The sequence below is a fragment of the Thermobia domestica genome, chromosome 2, assembly GCF_964235325.1.
Source record: "Thermobia domestica chromosome 2, izTheDome1.hap1.1, whole genome shotgun sequence".
NCBI classification, from domain to species: Eukaryota; Metazoa; Arthropoda; class Insecta; order Zygentoma; family Lepismatidae; genus Thermobia; species Thermobia domestica.
The window spans coordinates 30,147,969-30,167,811 of NC_137455.1; the positions used below are offsets into that span (position 1 = coordinate 30,147,969).

The 19,843-nt window shown below is 34.4% G+C and overlaps 1 long non-coding RNA gene across 1 annotated transcript; it reads right to left on the reverse strand.

The window, feature by feature from the left end:
* Positions 1 to 6,326: 6,326 nt before the first annotated feature.
* LOC145679666 (uncharacterized) lies at positions 6,327 to 18,457 on the reverse strand. The gene is made up of 3 exons (XR_014130496.1): positions 18,295 to 18,457; positions 9,336 to 9,474; positions 6,327 to 6,759 (listed from the first exon to the last, which is right to left on the reverse strand). It is a non-coding gene; the product is annotated as an uncharacterized LOC145679666 (long non-coding RNA).
* Positions 18,458 to 19,843: the final 1,386 nt, after the last annotated feature.

Consider the following 19,843-nt stretch of genomic DNA (forward strand, 5'->3'; position numbering starts at 1 on the left):
GTGCATCATTTTGGCTGTATGCGGCTCAAGCAGTTTAATTCTTTTTATTTAAAAGGACTGTCACTTACTAGCAGACGACGTTCCTATGTGTGCGTTCTCTCACTCAGAGGATGCAGACAGCTAGCGTTTCTCCAGCCAATCACAGCTCTGTCCGCTCTTACGTCACTTAACGCGTGAAACCCACGCGAACAGCGAGAGCTGAAGAGATTTAGCGGGAGACAGCATTACTTGGCGCCGAACATACGAATACGTAACAACCTATTTTACACTGCTGCAGAATTACATTATGTAGTCATGTTATTTGCATAGTTGAATCCATGTATACTACACAAGATAAAACGCATCTAGAAATATTATTGTCATAATTACCTTTCCATGATGTAAGACGATATGAGTATATTTTAACAATTAAAATTTTTGAATCTATTTTTGAGTGTTCGCTACGATTGTGCATGCCATCTCCTCACGCCTCGTGGTAATTCGTTTGAGTGCATAGTGCAGAAATTGTTTTCACTTATTGTTTGTGGAGTTTATTATCTTTTCGGAAATATGATGCTGAATCTTTGGCGTTTTTTTAAAAGGTTGTATTTAGAATTTTTGCTTATGTGTAGTTGGCGTTGAAAGGAGATATTATTTATTATAGCTTGTTTCATCGTCAACGCTCGAGCAAATATACTATCAACGACTATCTAATGTAATGTTTGCTCTATTTGGATTACCATCCTATGAAGTAAACGTTATAATAATGATCATTAGAATGTAACAATTGATCATGTATTCTACATAATTATTATCTGGGATAGGTGATGAGTTCTTACATATTCAACTACTTTCCTGTCTATGGAATTATTATTTCTTTCTTTATGTCTGAAAAAGTAAGATTTTGAGATACGACCCTTCGTGAAATAGTTGACGAAATGTTCCGAATAAACGTACTTCCCGTACGAACGAAAGAAGTGTATAAAGGCGGTCAGAATCCCACATATAGATAGACGTATGTAACATATTGCTGAAGTATGTAACATACGTATACGTATGTAATATATGGAAGACTCTTAGATGTCAGACATCCTGCAAGGCATTTTGTAACATCTAAGAGAAAGAGAGGACAGTATCTATGTAGTATATGGATAACGTATGCTCCATAACATTTCTGTAGTGAATTTAAGGATCCCGCATATTTGTATAATATACCGCTATCCGGATAACGGACTTTTTCCAGTGTATCTAGATAACATCTTTTTCTCGAAATAGTATTTGGTTTGCTCTTGTTTTCTGCTAGCATTGTCGTCCCCCTTTCATTTGACACTTTATCCATCCTTCATATTCTCTATATTAATTTATAGCACCACATTTTGAAGGCTTCTACTATCATAGAGTATTTTTCTTCTTCTCGTGTAGTATGTTCTTAGAGACGGTTAGACTAAAGGAGACGGTGATGATGAGAGATGAATGAAATGGTGGAATGAAGAAAGTGGGAGGAAACGGGAGAACCCCGAGAAAACCCACGAGCCCGGTGTTTGTCCACCACAAAGTACACACGGCGCGAGCTGGGATCGAACCAGGGACCCCAAGCACCGGTGGTGAACGCTCTACCACTGAGCCACCGCGTTATGAAAACGACGTTTTCCCTAGAAACACGTTACGGAAGCCTCATCCGATTAGTTAACGGTGGAAATGAAAAATTCTTTTTTTCCATTCCCTAGATGCCAAACTACTCCAACTATACAAACTGAAAATTAACGACAGAACATCTATACATATGAGTTATGAGTCAATTTACGTGTCTTGTAAAAAAAAAAAAAAAAAAAACTGATTTACACCTTTGGTTACATCTGGCAACACTGTGTGGTTCCTAGTGTACTTCAATCATTGCTTCCTAATTTAGATATATATGATTGAACAAGGCTTCATTTTGGTATAACCATTATTTGTGTACCGCTTCCGGTTCAAAAGTTCTACTATCCAAGCTCCCGGTTGCATTGGACACCCTGTAGTTTCGGCTCAAAATGTTCCAGAAAAAAAAAAAAAAAGATGACAAAAGTTGTAAGAAAAATTATGAAAATTAAACAATTTATTGTTTTAAAGATCTTTTTCAAGACGAAGATTTTGGTAATCTACTTCTGTATTTAAAATGATACATTCGTAGACTAATTTATGACGTTTACTTTTCCATAAGATACAAAATTCTCAAAATATAAAAAAAGAATAAAGAACTTTGTTTAAAAGAGAATAGTGAATATTTAAATAACATAAAAGATGGTCGAAATACCAATTGCAAAATGTTAATTGGTTTCGTAAATAGTGAAAAGTCAACAAAAAAATAGAAAATAGCGAATACTTCACAAATAGAGATAGGTTATCTATAATTTAGTTACAAGTAGTAGCTATTGGCGTCAATTTTAAGATCATGTGTGTCACTGTTAGGAGAATTCGAACAAAAATAGATGTAATCTGTTATATAATAGTGTGTAATTTTGATTATATATAATAATGTATCTGTATAAATAATTATGCATATATTTGTGGAAATAATAATGTATATGAATAAATGCTATGCACTATATAAGAGTGTTAAAGTAAGATACATATTTTTATACAATAAAATTAGTTTTTCTCGAAAATTACGCATGGGAATTCATACTTAACCGTATCATTAATAAGACCAATCAATTGATATATCTATTATTTTGGACATGGCTTTCCATCAAACGCCAACAATATTTTAAAAATGGAGTTCAGTATATATCATTCATACATTTACTCTTTAATTCTTCCTCCACTCACATGGTTTCGACAATATATGAAATAGGGGCTGCGGTGACTCAGTAGTAGAGCGTTCACCTATGTCTAGGGTGACCAACCGTCCCGTAAAAACGGGATTGTCCCGTTTTTTCACTACTATTCCCGGTGTCCCGAAAAATTCCCCCGAGACGCCAAAATGTCCCGTATTTACGTACATTAGGTACAAAAAACCTTTCGAATCGATAAAATTTCTTAATTTATATTATTATTTTCTAAGCTATGAGATTATATTGCAATATGTCTAATGACTGAGCAATGTTATTACGACGTTTGCGATATTGGATGTGGTGGCTGCCCTGTTTTCCCTCCTAGGCCTCCCCACTCCGCAGACGACAGTGCAAGGGGCTGGAAATCTTATGAAGAACAAACGTAACCTGTTTTTGCTCTCTGTTTCGGGCCGTACAATATTGAGGCGTTGTCATCAGTACAATACAGTGTTTCTGTGATTTGACTAAGATGTAACAACACGGTAGGGGAACAAAGGTACAGAACCATAAACGTGAAAGTAAAAAGAAAACTAGTTGTAACCCACACAGCAATGAAATATTTTCAAAACGTTTCTAAAACGTACCATCATTTTCCTTCAGAAAATGTATCCTACTTCCCTTAAGGAAATATATTCCATACGTTGTTGAAAACATTTTCCAAATAATACTGAAAATATTTTCGCAATATACTCAAAAACGTTGTAGAAATATTTTATACGCCGTTAGAAAAGTTTTCCAAAAAATGTTTTCTGTATCATTTCCACACATTACTGAAAATGTATTTGAAACGTTTTATACAATATTAACGGAATGGTTTTTAAAATGTTTCGCATGGAATATTTTAAAATCATTTGCCAATAACACTGAAAATCATTTGTCCAAAATAAAGAAATGTTTTCTAAATATTTTTACAATGTATTGGGTACTTAGTTGAAATGTTTTCTGAAGATTTCTAATCCATTTTTAACAAAAATTAATGTTCTGTAAAATAACAATTTTAAAATATTTTCCACTCATACCAAAAAATATTTTCTATACATGACAAAAAATATTTAGTGAATATTTTCCGTACATCACAGAAAATATTTAATGAACATTTTCTGTGCATGACAGAAAATATTTAGAGAATATTTTCTGTACATGACAAAATATTCAGAGAATATAAGGTAGACATATCAAAAACATTTTCAAATTATTTTCCTTGGTGTTTTGTAACAGTAGAAAATGTTTAGAAAATATTAAACTAGTTTCAGATATGAATTTGTGCTAGGAAAGAAAATATTTACGATTCATTTTTCAAATAGCAATTGATATGTTTTTGATTTGTTATTGTATGTAGTTTCAGAACGTACTTAAAATACTTTCTAACGAATTCTGGTTTTCACATAGAATATTTTAAATTCTTTCTGAATATTTTTTCGTCTTTACTACGATAACACCTACAGTTTGAAATACATTTCTTTCTTCAATACTGAAGGAAGTGCATACTGAACAGTTTTCCAACCCTTGTAAGTTAAAATATCTGGATTTCATTTTTACAAATTGATGGGGTGGTAGAAGTCTGTGTATGTTGGAACCGGTTTAGAACACACGGAAACTTCTATCATCACATAAATTTGTTGAAATAAATTCTAGTATTCTAACTTATAGGTTGAAGAAAGAAATGTATTTCAAACTGTAGGTGTAATGGTGGTAATGACGGAAAAATATTCAGAAAGAATTTAAAATATTTCTCTGCGGAAACCAGAAAATGTTAGAAAATACTTTAAGTACGTTCTGAAACTACATACAATAACAAATCAAAAACATATCAATTGCTATTTGAAAAATAAATCGTAAATATTTTCTTTGTTAGCATAAATTCGTCTGAAACTAGTTTAATATTTTCTTAACATTTGCTACTGCTACAAAACACCAAGAAAAGTAATTTGAAAATGTTTTTGATTTGTCTACCTTATATTCTCTGAATATTTTCTATCTTGTACAGAAAATATTTTCTAAATATTTTGTCATGTACCCGGGATCCCTTAATATTAAAAGGCGACACCACAGGGGCACTGTGCAGTACAAGTGGAGAAAACTAAATTATCTAGGACAAACATTCTATATCTATGCCAATATTCATTTAAAAATATGGAGGAACAATAACAATCGGAACAAATCACATGCATTTTGTGAAAAGTATTCTTAATGGAACTAAAAAAAAAAAATGCTATAGTACAGTTTCTTACAGAAGTATTAAAAATATACGAAACTTACAAACACGTGTATATAATGAGTTTTTCTTATAAAGAATCACTATAAAACGTGATCATATCACCATGAAACCATTTTATTGCACCATGACTCTTAACACAAGGACGACGTGGACCACTCAGATGTCCACAGTCGAGGTGTCTTAATTGTGCTCTTCGTTGTATGTTTTACACAACACTAAAATAGCTATTGTAATGCGTAGAATAAATGACAGAGCACAAGGAAGACATCCCAGTTATCAACATGTGAGTGGTTCATGTCGTCCTTGTGTTGAAAGTCATGATGAAATAACTCGAGTATAAAGAAATCAGGTCTACGAAGCTAAAGTACATAATTACAAAAGGAAAGAAAATGCAAGACTGGACTAAGATTTGAACCTGTAACTTCAACTTTCCGTGTCGATGCATTAACCACTAGGCTACTCACTGTTTCCGAATAGTCATTCATTCTACCACTCCTGAAGTCAGTGCTCAAGCAACCAGACCGCATTGACTATACCGCAACTTGTGAAGTACTTGAGCAACCAGTGTCTATACTACAGAACCCCACTGGTGGTAAGATTTATACATGATAAATGGGGAAAATAACTTATTTTATATCATGTAAATATTTAATGCGATATACAATCGATTATTTCTTTGAGTTATCGTATATAATAGAGAAATTATCCTTAAAATGATCTAAATTCCACCATTCTACATTACTTATGATTACATAACAAACCGAAAGCCAAATAAAGGAATGAACCTTTAAAAGACAATACATAAAATAAAATCCTGTAGATTTATTGAGAATAATTACAGTAATAATTTATTATATTTTACATTAAATATACATTTGTAGTACACAATATATTTAATGTGAACACATAAACAAAAAGTCTATATTAATTTAAGTCTACTAATTGCATACCGTACATTATAATAGTTTGAAATGTATATACACCTCATCAGTGTATCAATTTTAACAAGTTTTATTTAACATAAAAAAAAAAAAACACTTTGTAAGAAAAGTTTGAACAGAGTTGCATCTTACAAACTCTTTCCTACACCCTAGTATTGTAGTTCAGAAGATGACTGTACCAATCACCGAAAACCAAGCAGCAGAATCATGCGTTTACTTACGTCCCTCCTCCCCTCAACACACACAAAATAAACTAAACTATTTCTTGAAAAGTTCTCGGTCACCTTCATCTAAGAATATATTTAACGATACGAAGTAGGTATATTATACATTACTTTAGAATCTGAAGTGCGATTTAACTGCTATAAATTAAAACAGCATAATATGCACGCAAATTAGCTTAAATGAGTACCATACACATCACACGAAGCGAGCTACGCCAATAAAAAAAAAAAATCACAGTCAATAAGAATTAATTAGATCTTCAGTCTATATTTTTAAATTGGTGTTATGTTGACGCTATGAATTTTGGGCTTCCTATACTAAATGTCTCTATGCCAAACTCTCTATATATAAAACGTTTTTCGTCGAATCTGCAAATTGAGCAAGCCGCGCGCTAATGATGGGAGGCTGATGATAGTTCATCACATAGGAAGACACTTTGAAATGCTAGGTGAGTCACAACACTTTCTTCCTTTTTCTGGGATTCATCCTTACTTACGGTCAAATTTGGTACCGTCTATGTAGTACCTGTGTGCGGCGTACCTTGAAATCATCTCGGTTGATAGCCTCCAAACACAGTGGACTCCTAAAATAAAGCAATTGTTGTAAAATTACTATTTGTAGCATATGTGGCAAAATTTAAAAACGAAAGATATCTCAGAATCAAGGTTAAGTCAAACGAAGCGTTTTATGCGTTTTTTTTAATCTTACCTCAGGCTATTCAAAATACTAAAACACTGTTTTCTATACTTTTGGAAGTTATATACTAAATATCTTAATAACAATCACTCAAATTTGGTACGCTGAATAAAGTTATAGTGTAGATATAGAATTGAAACTATGATCCAAACTTAAAATAATGATATTACAGAACACAATAAACTTAACTTAGGATGAAAATGGAAACTGTAGATGCATGAGTATTACTGAGCGAAGGAAGGAAAGTAACTCAGCTGGCTTACGAGTTTGACAGAGTTCATACACAGAAATCGTTCGGTGGTTTATATTTCCTGCTTCGACTTAAAAGATAAAGAAGATAAGCTCGCTTTAAAAAGACTTAAAAAGAAAAAAAACTTTTAAAAGATTTAATTTATTCTGAATTTTTGTTCAGTATTTGTAAATAAATAATGTAGAAAACCGACACAGAGCTTGCCCGCTGGACTCTGGCGCCCAAATCCCAACTCCGCTATATGCATGCCTGCCATAAAGTAATAGAGATATAAACTTTTTTTAAAAGTGCAGATTAAGCCTAGCTTAATATTTACATTTTTTTAACGATACCTACAGTATGGCGCTAAATTCGTCGTACAGAAGCAGAGGAGTGTTTCCTGAGAGTAAAACAAACAAAAAAGTTCCAATAAACTTAGGGCGAAAATCCCATCGTTCACGTGTTATAGGCTGCGGAAAACATGAAAAAATCAATTCTAAAGGCCCATAGCTCCAAAACTATGGGACCTACCAAAGTCGGGTCAAGACTTCACTTAGGAACTAATATGTGCTCTATCCAAAAATACATGTTTTAGAATCCTAAGGTACTCACGCAACAATTTTAATGGAGGTAGTTGGAGAGTACTTTTTTATCATAGGCCCGTAGTCAAACTCCCTCTATAAACATTGTTGTGGAAGCACCTCAGGATTCTGAAACACGCAATTTTGGATAGGGAACATACTAGGTTCTAAGTGAAGTCTTGACCGGAACAAGGTAGGTTCCAAAGTTTGGAGCTATGAACCTTTAAAGTTCATTTTTTCATGATTTCAGCAGCCTATAACACATAAACGATGGGGTTTTCGCCCTATGTTTATTGGATTTTTTTTTACTCTCAGGAATCACCCCTCTGCTTTTGTACACCGAATTTAGCGCCATACTGTATAAATTAATAAGGTAGAAGTATATGTGGTCCTTCTCACTATGCTCACTTATATATACACCAGCCCTCTGCTCCTATATCACCCTGTGATACCGGAGCAGGACGTTTGGTCGCAAAGCCGTATATCTAAATAGGTTAATCTACTTAAATGGGTTATAATGTACTTCAAAAATAGAAACCGGATAATTACGTACTAAAAGCCTTAAAAATAGGCATCAATATCACTAAAACTCAAAAAATAACTGCACAACCTAAAATTAAGAAGTTCGGAAAGGTTAAATTTGATCCACATTTTCTTTAAAATGCCATGGCAAACAGTCACTGAAAGTCTCAGTTGCACCAAATGCCTAATTTAGATCTAATATTTTTTTTGTATAATGCAGAAAAAAATGGGTCTAATTATTTTGTTTTTAGAATGATATATCCTAATTTCAGGAAAATCGGAGACAATGACCAGCAGAAATTTTTTTCAGCATGAATCTATATTGGGCTAAAATAAAATTTGCTGTAGGCATCCTACAACACCCCAAAGCAAACTTCTGTGAAGTTATCTTTACAATATCTCTAACGTAAAGGATATTCATAACTTCATAGCAATTCATAAGCCTGCATTACTGCTTATTACTACGTATTTGCAACACAGATAATTGGAAAGGAAACAAGAGTGAAATCTAATATACCAATTGAATAATTTACTTTGTCTTATGTTACAATTACCATGACATTAACATTCCATGACGGAATTATGGGCCAAATCCAGCATTATTCTGCAATGTCAACAGTTTCAAAATTCTGTACGGCGAATTCTTTCATCAGCTTGAATCTATTTTCTTCTTTCAGTTCAGTTGAATTTGAGTTTAACGTCCCGTGAACAGCGAGGCTATACAAAACGTGAACCTACTGATTAACGTGGAATCCGAATCACGACGTGAGCTCTCGTCGGGAGTTTTCTTCTTTTCTTGGGCGGATCGTCTTCTCGAAGCATTGCCTCGTGTCCTGCTTCTCTTTTTTCCTTCGAAATGCATAAATAAAGCGCCAAATCAACCAATGTCGTTTCTTTACGTTCGATATATTATAAAGAACAGAAGTTTGTTTATTTTGGGGTGTCATTGGCTGCCTACAGTTAATTTTATTTGACACATTCTTCCTATTTAAATGTATAGTTAGTACCTATTTCTATGAAAATTTATTAATATTATAGTGTCTCAACTTTCTATCAATACAACAGAGTCTCAACTATATGGTTTAATGGGCATATCGAATAATAATAATAAAACATTCAATAAATACTCACTTCCTGAACTACCCAATACATAGCATAAAGAACACCATTTTCATTCCAAAACCAGCTCGTATTCATCTTTTCTGATCTCTCGGAACAGGTCAGTACCTAATAAACATTTCTTATGTTTTGTACCATGTGTTTTAATAATCTATTACAGAAAAAGAAAATGCAAAAAATTAAAATATAATTATACAGTATTTTACAAATTTTAAGTCACATCTTTATAGTAACTAAAAATTAATGAGAAACGTACATTGTTTTTAACTTAAATTAGATATCTGGTGCCTTCCATTTCAATTGAGGCAAAAATAAATAAATAAATAAATAAAAAATAAAATTGTACCATCACCATCTCAGATATTGTTCACTTTTTTTTAATAGGAACTAGACATGTTTTTAAGGGACCCGTGTTTTTTTTTCGAAAAAAAAATTCCCACCAAGTAATAAGCCATCAAGGACGGGGAGTACAATTCATGAATTGTAGAAAACGTGGAAAATGGTCAAATTCGGAGCCTCACAATTCAGCAATGGAGACATGTAGAGTTATAATTCTTGTAGTGGTATGTACATAGGGATATGAATAAACTATATTTTATTATAGTTTGGTTTGCGTATGCGTATCTTTTTGTACATAAATTAACAAATGAACGTAACTTTATGTGAAAAGTCGAAGTTTATGCTTTCTTTCGAGCACTTCCGGTTTGAATTTTAAATTCCGTTTTCAAGGTTGGTAAGACCTAGTTCCCCCCTTCCCCCCCCTTAAAAAAAGTATCGCTTCTGTGTGCAACCGTTTTATCGCAAAAAATTCAAGAAATCGTCAAATTTTCAAAAATCGTCATTTTCTCGAAAACATCATAATTTAAAATTCTTAAATTTTGTCAGATGGTTCAACTGTACATGGATAATAAACACCAAATAGCATTCTCGACCAATGCTTCATGAATGAACTACAGCATTTTTAAGTTAGCGAACTTTCTTTAACTTTGAAGTCACAGTTGGCAAGAATGAAAACAATGAAAGTATAAAAAAATGTTTCCGCAAAGCATCGTGTAAAATTTCAAGATACAAATTCTATTTTACTGCATGTGGACTTCGCTTAAATTGGACTGTTATTCTGCAAAGGGAAGTTCAGAATGATCACTGGAGAAACGAGCAAATGTCCTTCTTTACGGGAGTGATATATTATTATGAAACAACTGACAGTTTTGCCGTAATAAGCGATGACAAAACAGACGATTCGGCTCGTACTCATAGCCATGAATAAGATTCTAAAAATACTCGAAGAAAAGCGATAATATACGTTATAGAAAAAGGTTCGAACACGTGAAAATAAGTGTCTACAATTTAATAAACCGTTTCAGTGATTTCTGATGGTGCTGCATTCCACTTTAAAAATTGCTTTCAGATGTCCAAGATGCAGACAGGTTTGATAAAGCAGTGACTTTTCAGTGAAACCGGCCGTGGTAAGGGTCTCTGCGACGTATTGGGGAGAGGGGGGATAAGAATGTGGCAACCCGGGAAAATGAAAAACAGATTCACAGTATTAAACCTGCAGAAAAATTCGTGAGTATAGTGCAAATACCAACTCCGTGTATTACTCTCGTCTTGTTGCCAAAAACCGAATTCGACAATTAAACAAAACAAAACAAAACTCAAAAAAGTGGGAAAGTGTGCGACCGGTAACTGGTATTTACCGAAGTCATTTTTATTTTTTATGGCAGTAACGGGTCACCATGGACTAACTTCATGCTTTCCCGAAAATCGAGCTTCTGCAATTCAAAGTGTAGATTTAAGAAATCTGCAAAAATGAACTTTTGTTACATGCATATATGATAACCAGTGATGGATAGCAGAAATATTATCAATAAATCATAAAATTACATGAAATTGCAGTGTTCTTTGTGTTTCCAGGTGACGCGGTAGCTCAGTGGTAGAGCGTTCACCTCCGGTGCTTAGGCTCCTTGGTTCGATCCCAGCTCGCGCCGTGTGGACTTTGTGGTGGACAAACACCGTGCTGGTGGGTTTTTCGGAGTTCTCTCGTTTCCTCCCACTTTCTTCATTCCACCATTTCACTCATTTCTCATAATCACTGTCTCCTTTAGCCTAACCGGCATAAACGTGGGACGTAAAACTCCCAAGATTTCATTTCATTTTTTTTCTTTGTTTCCACATGGACCTTCAACAGGGTACAGGTTTCCAGAAGAGAATAAGAGAAGAGAATATAAGTGTTTTGTGACTATCGACAAAGTGCTACGAGTTGTGAGTGCACCAACACCTATTGGAGCATCTGCCATGGTGACATGCTATTAGCGAAGAAGACACTAAGCAAGCAAATAATTACTTCAGAGTGGAAAAAATCAGTGAAACTTTGTTTCCGAAAACCATTTTAAGTAAGTTTAAAATTTGTTTCGTAATCGTAATTTTCACCTCAGGTTACATCGGTTTAAGAAAACGGAGTAGGGGGAGGCTCATCTTATTATTTCAGAGAGCCTTTTTGATCAAAATAATAAAAAGGAGCCAGGAAAAACTTTTAGTCTTTATCTAATGAATGTGAACCACAAACATCATCAAATTGTTGCACTTTCATTGTTTTCAGTGTTGCCAACGGTGATACTGAACTTAATGAAACTTCGCTAACTTCAAGGGGCTGTAGTTCATTCATGAAGCATTGGTCGACAATGCTATTTGGTGTGTTTATTATTCATGTAAAGTTGAACAATTTGACAACATTTCAGGATTTTAAATTATGGTGATTTCGAGAAAGGTGATTTTTGAAAATTTGACGGTTTCTCGAATTTTTTGCGACAAAACGGTTGCACACACAAGCAATACAATTTTTTTTTCGAGAAGCGGGTAACTAGGTCTTACAAACCGTAAAATAGAATTTTAAAATTCGAACCGGAAGTGCTCGAAAGAAAGCATAAACTTCGACTTTTCAGATAAACTTACGTTCATTTGTTAATTTATGTACCAAAAGATACGCATGCGCAAACCAAACTATAATAAAATATATTTTATTTATATTCCTATGTACACTCATGTCCAAAATGATTGTTGCATATCTATAACTGTCTTCTTGTAAGAATATAATTTGATAATGATTTTGCATGGTACTATTGATACTGATACTACATGTATAATCGGGAAATGTATACTCGTAGTAAATTTCAGAAGAAAAGAATTACAAACACGAAAATTAGAATGAGTAAAACAAAATGTTACTAAATGGACAAGAAAGTTTTATTTTCGTTTTATTGTTCTTATTTACTGCTCTTTTGACTTGAAATTTGCCACATACATCGTCTTTCCCGATTATACACATACATTTTAAGAAATATCGGACGAATTCGTTATCAAATTATATTCCTACAACAACATATTTATAGACATGCGACAATAATTTTTGTCATGAGTGTACATACCACAACAAGAATTATAATTATCTGTCTCCATAGCTGAATGGTGAGGCTACGAAGTTTACCATTTTCCACGTCCTCTAAAATTCGTAAATTGTACTTCCCGTTTTGATGGCCCATTACTTGGCGGGAAAATCTTTTCCGACAACAAAAAATACGGGTCATTTAAAAAACATGTCTAGTTGCTATAAAAAAAGTTTCAACAATATCTGAGATGGTGATGGTACTTTTTTTTGGCTGAGTTGAAATGGAAGGTTCAAACCATTATTTATGTTATTTATATGTTGATTCATTTTGCAATAGCAATCTACATGTAACTATATATCGGAACCTTATATCTATTATAATATTTATCATAGGTAGAAATACGTAATACGTAATGCATAGTACTCCGTAAGGAAGCTATTATGAACTCAAGGCATTATGTAAAGTGGTGATGCAGAACCACAGGAGTGAAGTAAAGCTATATTAGATGTAAGGCATAGTTGTATGGGATATAAAATTTTTACACTACCCTCGGTTACGTGCATATCCACCGTCGCTGACATGCCCGCTCCATACGGAAGCACACCAAGCTCATCCTGCTACGCCCTTGTACTCACTCTGTTAATAATATCTGTGCTTTTCAGTGGCTATCTAGCACTGGTTGGTTCGTATTTTTCGCACTGTCGTTCTATCATTGCTTCTTTCATGGTAATCTTTACTTTCAATTTTCAATACATATATATTTGCGCCTGATTTACATAAGAGTTGTACTTCTGCACTTCTAAATGCACAGAGTTAAGTTGTTCTAAAGGAGAATATACTTTCGGAAAGAAGAACAGGTTACAAATACAAAACATACCTAAAATATAAAAACTTACTCTTTTCTTTATCATAGCACTATCGTATTCTAGATTCTTCACCCAACTAAATGAGGATTTCACTTACGAAGTATCAATAACACTAAAACTGTATTCTGTAACCATAGCCGCCCGCTGCAGGGAGCACTTGCTTTAACAATGGATTTTCCTAATTAGTATTAAAATATGCTAAATTTTTTTATTCACACACAACAGTTAGTGAAGTTAGCAGTGAGTTGTAATAATTGTTTTTTTACATTAAATATTATGTGGTTCTAGGTATTTGTATCCGTGACTTCGCTTGTATGTCGGTCCTTTTGCCCACTCCCCCCTGTAAAAAAAATCCTGTGGGAGATACTATGTCTACATTTCCTTTTAAAATTCGCTTATATACTACATATACATCTATGTAGCAACTAATTTTTAATAAAGATGAATATATTTATGATTACGCCAACCACACGATTAAATTAATCGAGAGCCGTAATTAGTAGACACTACTTTAATTGGTTAGTGCATCGCATACACGACAATGACAACTAGCATATCTGAGGATGTTTCATACTGTGACCAGAAAAATTTACTTCGAAATATCCCATACTGCAGCTAATTTAATATTATATAAGAATTTCGATACTCGAAAAGAAAGATCAATTGGGACGTGTTAATTTATCCTGAATAACTGAGTCCTGCAACCAAGGAAGAGGGGTTAAAATAACTAATTGTCTATAACAACCCAAGTACCGGCAATAATTAAGTGCAATGAGCAATTACAAAGACGAGACGGCTATTTTTACCTCAAAACTGTACAGTTGCTATTCCTTTTGCTTAATGTAACCAAGTAAGTTGGTTAACACCTTTTGACAATTTTCTTGGTAACTAAAGGTCAGAAGGTATAGCGTCGTTGGCTTCCCGCACTTGGACCTGCTCGTCACTGGGGGTGTGGTAAGAGGATAGCAAATCACCAGCCACCATTCACTGCGCTCAGCGAGCCACGAGTAACCAAGCTGGCAACTCCCCATAAACGTCACTACAACTTTTCACGGGAAAGCAACGACGTTATACCTGCCGTACTATAGTAATCCAGGAAAAGGCAAAGTGTAGTTTCACTGAGTACTGCTCGGTTACTATTCGGCTACACGACTTCTAGCGTAGTTTTAACCGAAATTCGACTACCAGCAGCTAAGTTATCATTTAATTCTTACTCTGCACACGAAAAGAAAGAAAATAAATGTTCATATGGACCCGTGGTCAAACGTCTATAGTTACAGGCTGCCGAAAACGTAGGAAAAGGAAATTGAGAGATCCAGAGTTCCACTACTGTGAGACCGATCCCAGCCGAGTCAACACATTACTTAAGAGCTAGTACGTGCCCTATCCAAATATCCATATTTCAGAATCTTGCGGCACTTACACATTAATTTTTATAGAGCCAGTTGAGGAATACTCAGAAAAATTGAAGTGCTCATAAACTGTCCATTGATACGCAAGCACCGCAGAATTCTGAAACATGGGTATTTGAATAGGGTACATACTAGATCTTAAGTGATGTCTTCCTTGACTGCGCTCGGTCCCACACTGAAGCTATAGATTTTTAAAGTTTATTTTCTTATGTCTTTGACAGTCTATAGCTTCGAAAGTATGGACTTTTGACCACAGGTCCATATGAACTATTTCTTTGCTCTGATGTGACAAATCACCTCTATAGGTTTGATGCTTTAAATTTTCTTACATCCTATATATATACCAGGGTTGGCTGGTTTAAACCAGCTGTTTTTTTTTTTCAAAAAAACCAACTGGTTTAAACCAAAAAACAAAAAAAGGTTCGTAAAAGTGTAACTGTTTGTAAAATCTTGATGAACAGACATTTGTGGGTTATCACGTTTCACTCCCATATATTATTCGTGTTATATTCAGACCTAAATTCCCCATTCATTACTCAAAAAGATTATACTACAAAAGCAACTTTTTTTTAAGCTTATAAATGTTTGTGATTTTTTTGTAGTTGTTATTATTGTTATGTAATTGCAATCAAAGAAAAATACTAAATATTGTTTCGTTTCAATGTTTACTATTGATAAAATACATCGAAAATGCCGTACTTTTTGTGTGTGGGGGGGTCATACAGACCTCACGAGAGGCATTTAGTGAATACGAAGTATTTTTGGTATCTATTTATGTATAAATGAGTCTGAGCCAAAGTGGACTGAAATAATTCGTATCTTTATTCACTTTTCTTACTGATATGCAAATTAAGTCGTCGTATTTCTTTAATTTGGACCAATAAAAGTCATTGTTAACTAACTTGAACTAAATTAGTTCTTCTGTACTCTGCAGTACTTTGAAATTGTCCATATGTAATTCTGTATAATAGTTTCACTTGTGCAGCTGTTTATCTTTTTGCTCTTCTGAAATTACTCTTGACAATTATATCAAGAAGCATGTAAAGATCAGTTCAACGTATTTTTATGAGGATTCCTTCGTGAGTGAGTCGGAAGACCTATCGCATTTGTGGCCAATTAGTCCTGGTTCCGAGTTCAAATGGAGGACAATTTCTCTCGGATGTAACTCGAGAAGCGGTTTTTATTCCGCATTAAGCTTATGTGACCCCTTCCAGCATAACCCGGTTGTTGCATAATAACATCAAGATGAAACAAACTTATTTCTGTCCATATATATGATATGAATATATAGAGCAAATTATTTAAACCAAACAAACCTGGTTTAAACCAAAAAAGAAAAGTTTTTTTTTCAATAAAAACCATGGTTTTTGCCAACCCTGATATATACTAATATAAAGAAACTTGGAGAAAGTTATATTGTCTACTGTAACGGTTAGTGACATAACCAAGAAGGGAGCAATCTTCTAGAACACAGGCCCGTCTTCCCATTTAGCAGTAATAAAAACAGAAAACAACGTACTCTGCGGAGCACTAACCCGTCTCCACTCGCTAACGCTCACTCGGCATTATTATGTGAATTAAATGTAAAACTTTGGTAAAGAAAGAAACCAATTCTTACACTTTTAGCCAAAAAGTAGGCGACGACCAACTTCGGAATAAATACCTGTTAGTGTGCTATTTCACTATCATCCTTTATGCGCGTAACCCCCATCGCTGACGCGCCTGCTCCCTACGGGCGCACCCTTATCACTCGGGTTTTCGTGCTGCACTCCTGCCCTGACTCAGTTAGATAGCACTCGCACTTTTCAGTGGCCACCTAGCACAAACTAGGGCTTAAGTTTAGAGTTGCCCCTCCAGTCTGTAGGTGCCCTTGGACTTTGCAACATACAAAAAACAGTGCTTAAAGTATTAAAAATTATTACATTCCACTTAACTTTAGTACTTCGTTGGCTTTACAAAAATTTAAAAGGTTTTCTTCATTATTTTTGAGCATCCATTACACCTGTTCGCCATATTTTACAACTACCATGCTGCTGAAACCTTCCGCGAATGCTTCCGCATCCGGCAAATAGTACTAACTTCCACATATCTTTTCTCGTATTAAACATAACTCTCATGCCGAACTTAAATTCCTAAACATCAAATAAAAACTTCAAATTATCATTTCTTACCTCATTTCTCCTGTAAATTTTCCTGATTTTTATAAAAAACGGAGGGGTAACTCCGGTTTGTGATTTATGCACGAGTTAATTTACAACGCCCGCTCCAGCAGATACTCTCACTCAGAAAGTAGAAATTATACATTAATAATTTTATGAAAATGAATCAAAACTTACCTAACCTTAAGCTAACCCCTACCCTACTTATTTATATCTTACTCTACTTTACCTTACTTACTCTACTTTTTCAAAGGGCCCTACTTATCGATGCGCAGTTGGGGCGTGTCTTGTAGTAAAGTTTACCCTTATGCACTCTAGTTTTTATGTTAGTAAAGTTTACCCTTATGCACTCTAGTTTTTATGTTGTACGTCCATACTGTCCTTATACTGACCTCTCCTTATGTCAATCTGCAAGTAGTAACTCACCTCTGCGGGGCTTCTAACCCGTTCCTATCACTACTTAAACTATCGATCTGTATAGTAAATCTCCACGCAGGTCAAGTTCAGACATACCACGCGAAATAAATTGTTGAAAAATTATGGTTCTTTTACTAATTTATTGTCCGAAAGAGTTACGGTAAGGGTTCTGCTCTTGGGAGTACGTAGGAGGAGTTGAGTGATTGCAACGAAAGGCTGATATTTTGTATCTTCCGCAATTTTGCACATATAAGATTTACAGTGTGTTAGTTACTTTAGAAAATATAGCTGAGCTAGGGACAGCTAGCGAAGAGAGTTAGAAGCACCCAGACACCTTTTACTTCTACTTTTATCACAATTTAGACAAAAAAAACAAAGTACTCGGTTCTGAAACGAGTTGGGGGAGATGCTAAATGTCATCCCCAAATTTTTCTGTACATTTTACAATCTGTGGATCCGTATAGTAAAACTACATCTTGACCTGTACGTTAAGTTTTCATTTAATAATCCATTTATTTATTTATTTATTTGTTAAACACTTTATTGTAAGTTTTTACATTTAGTATATCAGCGAAAAGAAGTTATTTTTACTCCTTGAATTTTATTCATCTTAAAAATAAAAACATCTAACATTAAAATACGTTAGATGGCATAATTATTAATATTACTACTATTTAATGATGTAATTTTTAATTCCATCTGGTATGGTGTTCCAGAGCACGAATACCCACCTCAAGCTTCTCATTGGAATTGCTTTCTGCAATGACAGGCAAAAAGCATATTGCAATAAAGATTAACATTACTTTGCGTTGCATTGTTCATGTTAACATTTACTAATTTATGTATTTATTAGACTTTGCCAGCAATTCTTCATACACGTCAACACAACATAAACACCCAACAGTTACGAATGGTCCACCAATATCTAACACTCATTTGTTTTCAAAATTCGCAGGTTCAAATCAGCGTTGCCAGACTGACAGCTCGGAATTATTCCAAAACCTGATCGAAATTATGCTAGACTATTCGGTCAAATTATGCTAGATCCTCATAATTACTATTTCAGGAGTTTTAAAAGAAAAAAGAACGAAGTTGAGATACGATAACGTAACTTAAAATACGCAGAGCGCAAGAATGCGTGGATAGAACTCAATACTTCACGCACCAAAGCTTTAACTCAACTAAACTAGTGCAGTCGTTGCCAGACTCAATGGCGTATATATCGTATAAATGAATGCAAAGTGTTTGTTTACATATTTTGAAAGAAAATTACCTAGCAGCATAAGCGGAGTTGGGATTTGTCTGCTGGGGGGGGGGGCAAATTTTTGGTCGGTCTCTGACCTTTCATTTCAGGAATAAAGATGGTCATGAAGTCAGAAATAAAGATGGTGAAATTGTCAAAAAGTTGGGGGGATAATGGCCCCCATAGCTCCGACCATGCCTCACAGTTAAAGGATTAGAAAACCGTGGGTGGAGCCACAAAAAAAGCCCAAAGCCGTTTTTAACTTACTTCGGAAAATAAGACTGCGTGTATGGTTTACCGACTATATGAATCGATGAAAGAGGATACATTTCTGCCGTTCTTTTTCTTCCCATGACGAACTTGTTTCTCATCTTCAAGTTTTACGCCTTTTTGATAAACTTGCCGAAATTATGCTAGATTTGGGTAGGATGCTAAAAGCAAGATGCTAGATCCTAAAGAAATGCAAATTATGCTAGATCTAGCATCATTATGCTAGATATGGCAACGCTGGTTCATATACTTGCCCCTGGCGCTGCATACTACAGGTAAAAGAATGACGTGAAAGGCTGCGCCACCATTGCTTCCGAATGCGATTGCGAATGCGAATCAAGTTGCAATGTCTCTTTCAACGCTTCAATGTGAAATATTTTTGCTTCAAAATTCGTACCTTAAAATCTTGAGAGCACGAAGAAGACGAATGCGGATAAATGACATATTTTGCACATTCAAAGGATGAATGGCATTTCCTTTGTGTGCAAAATAGACTGAATGTCGCTCCCTTTATTATTATGCTTTCGTGGTAACCGCTACTTTTTTCACTTTAAAATAAATTAACTAAATAAAATTAAAGATTACAGATTCAATCTACTTTCTAAGTAACTATTCTCCATGAGTAAAAGGAACCCGTTTTTGCTATTTCAAACATATTTGTCAATAATTACATATATTCCGAAAAATCATTATTTAAGGAACAGAAAGAAAAATAAATTGAATAAAAAGTTGGAATTCATGTATTAATTAAATCTTCATATTTTAAA